The following is a 5,552-nucleotide window of genomic DNA, read 5'->3' on the forward strand; positions in this document are numbered from 1 at the left end:
AGTTTGCGCATGTCACGTGAAAATATTCCTAATAGCAAACTTCCGTTAAATATGTGTTAAAGCGTTTCTTCGGGCTTTTTTTACTATAAGACGTGCTGTGAAATGGCGTTACCGAGTTATACTACGGGTTATGATGATAACAATATATACACTATAAAAAAATATCGAGTAAAAAGGGTGTCTTTCTGCCCCACAACAATAATCGTCATCAGGCTTGCGTGCGCTTCCTTTCTTGAAAACTCGGCGCAGCAGCCACTTTCCTATCGAGAATGCAATGTAACCCTGATAATGGGCATGTCGATCGTGACCGGAATGTACCGGGCGTGGGGCGATAGCGCAAGGATGGAACGCAATATAGATGGCGATTATTGTTGTGGGACAAAAAGACACCCTTTTTTACTCGCTCTTTTCTTTGAGTGTAGTGTTTTACGTTCCAAAACCACGATATGAAATATGAGGGATGTCGTGGAGGGAGGGCTTCATAAACTTGAAACCGGATGGTGTTCTTCAATGTGTACTGACGTGTACCGCACAGCATACACGGGTCTCTATATACATTCCGCCTCCGTGCCCCGAAATGGAAACGCCACGGCCCGGGTCAGACCCTCGACCGTCAGGGTCGAGCACCTCATCCACCGCGGTGGTCAGGGAGCTGTATACGAGGCAATGCGAGAAGCGGAACGGTGGGATGCAAGTTAGACGATATTCGTTTCGTTGAGTCTATATATCGTTTTGCTCGTGCCCAGATCCTGGCTGGAATTCCAGCCGCATTCCAGCCGCACGCCGAATATTTCACCGTGAACGTACCCATACAGGTACCACTGCTTTTCATGGTGGCCGTTGGAGAGACCGTGCTGCACGTCAGTGTTCCACACAATCAGGTGCGAGTGTCCAATGAAAGAAGCTTGATTTCTGGGGCCAACGCCGCACAGAATTGCGACGGGACGTGGGGGGAATGGTTTCGCCAAGTCAGCGTCACATATTTTTACTCTGTCGGGTCTCTCCCGTCACTGTCTAATACGTAGGGTTATGGTCACTCAAACCTTTCAACAGTAATGACATCCTAGAACCTACCCTGAAGTGTTGCATTCCATGTCCCATAACTTATTTTCGCCGGGAATCCGATTGGCAAAGGTAGGCCGATGTGTGCAGAACGTCATCACCTCTTTTTTTATCTTTTTGTCATCCGCTGGGAGACTTGTTTTCTTTTGGACTGGGTCTTCGGAGGTGGTGGGGTCGATGCTGTGGTCAAAGCTTGACACAGACGCACGGAGGGGTGGATGAACCACGGGTGCATGGATGGACGAACGAACCGATGAACCATGGACGGATGGACTGGCAAGTGAGAGATCTCGCGTGAGTCAAGCGCCTAATCACGCCAGAAGCTTCCAGGAATGAAGTCCCTGTAAAAAAAATAACGACATCTTGCCAAAGAAAACCCTGGTGGGATGCGAAGCAGCAGCGTTGCGCACTGACACGATTGGCGTTTTAAGTGTGAATACACTTTATAAGCGACCCCAAACCATCCACCGCCGTCGGCGGCGTCCGCAGTCTTCTCTCTATCTTTAAAAGAAAGAGGACTTGGCGGGCCGCAGCGCGACGCTCTACCGAATAAGCCACGGACGCGACACTGATATCGGTGTCAGTAACGCACGCGCCTTATACCCCCCCCCCCCTTCGCTCGCTCCTCCGCTCTCCTCGCTCGCTGCAGCTGCGCGCGCACCCCTCTCTCTCGCGCGCCCGCCTTCTCTCTCAGTCTCCCGTCGAGAGCGGGTCGTGAGGGGGAGTAAAGTTAAAATCCGTTGGCATTCGCCAGTGAGTTAACGTAAACTCCCCCGTGTGATCAAATTGCGATTCCCAGGAACCATTACACCATAAAGGCACCATAGTGTGATTAATAAATATAATAGTGCGAATTAATAAATACCCCTCATAGCATCCCCCCGTGTATTCGCACTTAACCATGTTCACCCTCGGGGAAATGCTTGGGAGTTTTAGACTCGCGCCTCGTCGGTCTTCCGCTGCCGACGCTTGCGTTCGGCTTCCCTGGCTCGCACCTCGTTGGTGTTGCAGCCGCGACGTCTCCATTCGCGATCGGCTCTGCTAACCCCACGCAACTCCGGCGACGACCGGATTAAACCAGGCCGCTTCGGCGCATGTTTCGCTTTCCGGTGACCTCTACATCGCAGATAAACGAGCCGAAAGTCTCCACTGGATGTGCGCTCGAACGTTGCGAATGGTGGAAAAGGTGAGTCGAGAGAAAGAGAGAGAGAGGTGACACGCGGCGAGCGCGCGGCAGGCGAGGGAGAGACTCACGTTACCGCGCACTGCGAGGGAAGGCGTAGCCTACTTGGAATTAACCCAACACCTGCAACGAAGGGAGCGTGGTGCGGTGCGTTGACACGGAGACACGGACGGATAGCGTTACACAGGCTGGTCAAAGAGCTGTCTCGCATCTAATGACTAAAGTAGCGCCATTCGTGTCTGCTTGCAGACTTCTCTCGCCCGTGCTTGATAGCCTTGGTAGTGCAAGCGCCGCCTCGTCTGTCCTCTGTAGCATGTTCTTTTGCTTCCATGACCATGCCGGTGAAAAATAAGCGCTGCACCAGCTTACCTTCTGGCCATTACGCGCGCTTCCCGCACAGCCGCAACGCGCGTGCCGGGACCCCTACCGCACGCAAGCAGGAGACAAATAAGCCAATTGGCGACGTTGCGGAGGGGGAAAGAGCGTCTCCAATTGCCTTATTTGTCCACCGCTTGCGTGCGGTAGGGGTCCCGGCACGTACGTTGCGGCTGTGCGGGAAGCGCGTGGAACGGCCCTTCCCCTGTGCGCCGGGAGAGAGTATGCCTGTGCACGCCCGGGCTGGACTCCACCTGCTCGTGCTTCTAGCCCGGCGAGGGTCTGTGTCCGTAGTTTCTCGCTGGACGCTGTAGGGGCGCTGCTGCAGCTTCTGCAGCGCCTGAAATCAAGGCACGAGTGAAAATTAAATCATTCACTGCAAAGTACCCGTCCTCAACTTCACTATTTAAAGGGGGAAAAGATAAATCTAGTTTTGGTTCGCTGAGTAATACAGCTAAGTGGCGTTAGCCGCCGCCCGATCTAAAGGGTACAGCCATATCAACACATCCATCCAAAAAGGAGGCAGAGGCAAAGGGGCGTGGTTGGCACTACTTTAGTTTTTATTGCGATAGCAATTATATGGACTCTCTCGGTTGGATTTTGCCGCCGGCACCATGCACCGTATATGTATAACTATCGATAAATGAAAATGCAAGAAAGACAAAAATCCAGAAAGATGACAACGACGCGCAGAATCGAACGTGGTGCCTCCACGTCCAGAATGAGAGGCGTTAACCACTGAGAGCCACCGAGGGGTACGTCCGTCAACGTTCAAACGACAAGCTATTTATATCTACCCTTTGCCGCTGTTGGCGGGCATCTCGGGGGGAGGGGGGAGGTGACTATCGTGTTTTCAGCATTATCAGCAAGATGGGGGAGGATCATACGTCTTGGCAGGCGTCGGGTTTGACGGGAACGATTCTGTTGTAGTTACAGGGCGCACAAAGGTCACTGCAATCGTTGCACAGCCTCCGCTTGTGAAAAGGGCGCGCTTTTCAGACACAGTGAAGTAACAACTGAGACGCTTATTTGCGTTCATCGGTACTTGTGAATATGTTTCGTGCGTCATTTGTACGTGAGAAACGCGGGGCACGTTTCGATCTGCTTTCCATTCTGACCTTTCAGTTTCTTGCTATCGCGTTCATTGCTTCGCCTTTTGCGGCAAAGCTGTGACGTTTTTTTTTTTTTCTTTAGGGACTTCATTTCAGGCCTTCTCGGGTGCGCCACCTGTGCGCCGCCTGATGCCACTGCTCCTCTCGCTTGCGCAGAGCGTCTCACCGCAAGCCGCACGAAATTGCTCAAGGCTCAGCCAGTGTATAGCTTACGCTGCCAAAATCCAGCTTTCAAACCTGCGCTGATTTTTCCCTTACGTAGGTCTGGGTGCAGTTACTTGTCCCGCGCTTGGTGTGCCTTCACTATATACCGTGTAACCTGAGTAATGACGTAGCACGGACAATCTGGCGATCGCCTTGGCAATCACACGCTTGCCGAGACGGTGGCGCCCTCTCTAGCGCTGCGCTGGTATCAGCCGGATGTTTTAGAAACGGCGTTTCTGGCGATTTCAGGTGGCGAGGGAGAAAGAGACATACCTGAGTAATGGCGTAGCACGGACAATCTGGCGATCGCCTCGGCAATCACACGCTTGCCGAGACGGTGGCGCCCTCTCTAGCGCTGCGCTGGTATCAGCCGGATGTTTTAGAAATGGCGTTTCTGGCGATTTCAGGTGGAGAGGGAGGAAGAGGCATATAATTTATTTAGAAGTTTGTCCTGAGCCCTTGCGCTCTATATATAACCTGCTACTCTACACAGAGGTGCAAGGGAAGGGGGCAAATAAACAGAGATGAGGATGATGATGGGGGACAGGAAGAGGTGGTGCGTGCGTATAGGTATGTAGCGACTTAGCACAAGCAGCATCCTGAAGCTCAGCATCCGGTACGTTGCTTTTGATGAAATCTGGAAAAGCACCTAATTGTAGCAGTTTCTGTCACTGTTTGGCCGCACATTGCTGACAAAATGGAACTTTCGCGAGATGGTGTTCGTCCGATGCCTGCCTTTGCGTCACATATATTTAGATATTATATTCTTGGTTATTTTCATAGTTTAGATTACTTTCAACGTTCCTAGTTTATTGTACGCTGGTTTCGAGCACTGTTAGCTTTGTTTTAGGCCTGTGTTGGGCACTTCGTGACTACGTGACATAAGACATTAGATGGCGACGATCTAGCTAATAAACTGCTACGCACTTATAAAAAAAAAGCCCCCTTTCAGAATTCATTCCGTGACCAGGATTACAATTAAACTAATCACTATACAGACGAGGCGCGTAGCCAGAATTTTTTTTCGGGCACCACTTTCGGTTTGGGGAAGGACCCCCTTAAAATGGTCATTTTTCGCTCTCTATGCTATGGCGAAAAACAACATTTCGGGGGGGGGGGGGGGGGGACGTGCCCGGTGTGCTATTGCCTGGCTATGCTCTTGCTACAGACAGCTAGTTCCTGTCTAAACTCAAGATAACCCAAACGTTTTCGACAGCGTTATAGGTTGTGGTGGAAAGGGGGTGGCCTGAAGTGGGCGTGGCTACGCAACTCGGACTACCCAATAGCCACCGATGCTCCGCCCACCATCTCCAGTTGCGTATCATCTCGAGTTCTTTTGTAGAATCCGCCGTATAATCTTCTAATCATCCTTATCGCCGCTGGGATTCGACCTTCGGCCGGGCGCGAGAAACCAGTCGAAGATGGCGGCCTGGCGAGACTCGAGCAGTTATCGTAACTTCCACGAAAGGAAAGGATCCGGGGCTTTTTTTCTTTCTTTGCTTGTGTTTTTTTCTTTTCTGAGTCTCAAGGAGCAACCGCGACCTACTACATTAAAGGGTGCCGGTCAACTTCTCTCGCATTGACAAGTACTGCCGTACATTTTGTCGCTTCCATAA

Source organism: Rhipicephalus microplus, chromosome 7 (genome assembly GCF_043290135.1).
Source record: "Rhipicephalus microplus isolate Deutch F79 chromosome 7, USDA_Rmic, whole genome shotgun sequence".
NCBI classification, from domain to species: domain Eukaryota; kingdom Metazoa; phylum Arthropoda; class Arachnida; order Ixodida; family Ixodidae; genus Rhipicephalus; species Rhipicephalus microplus.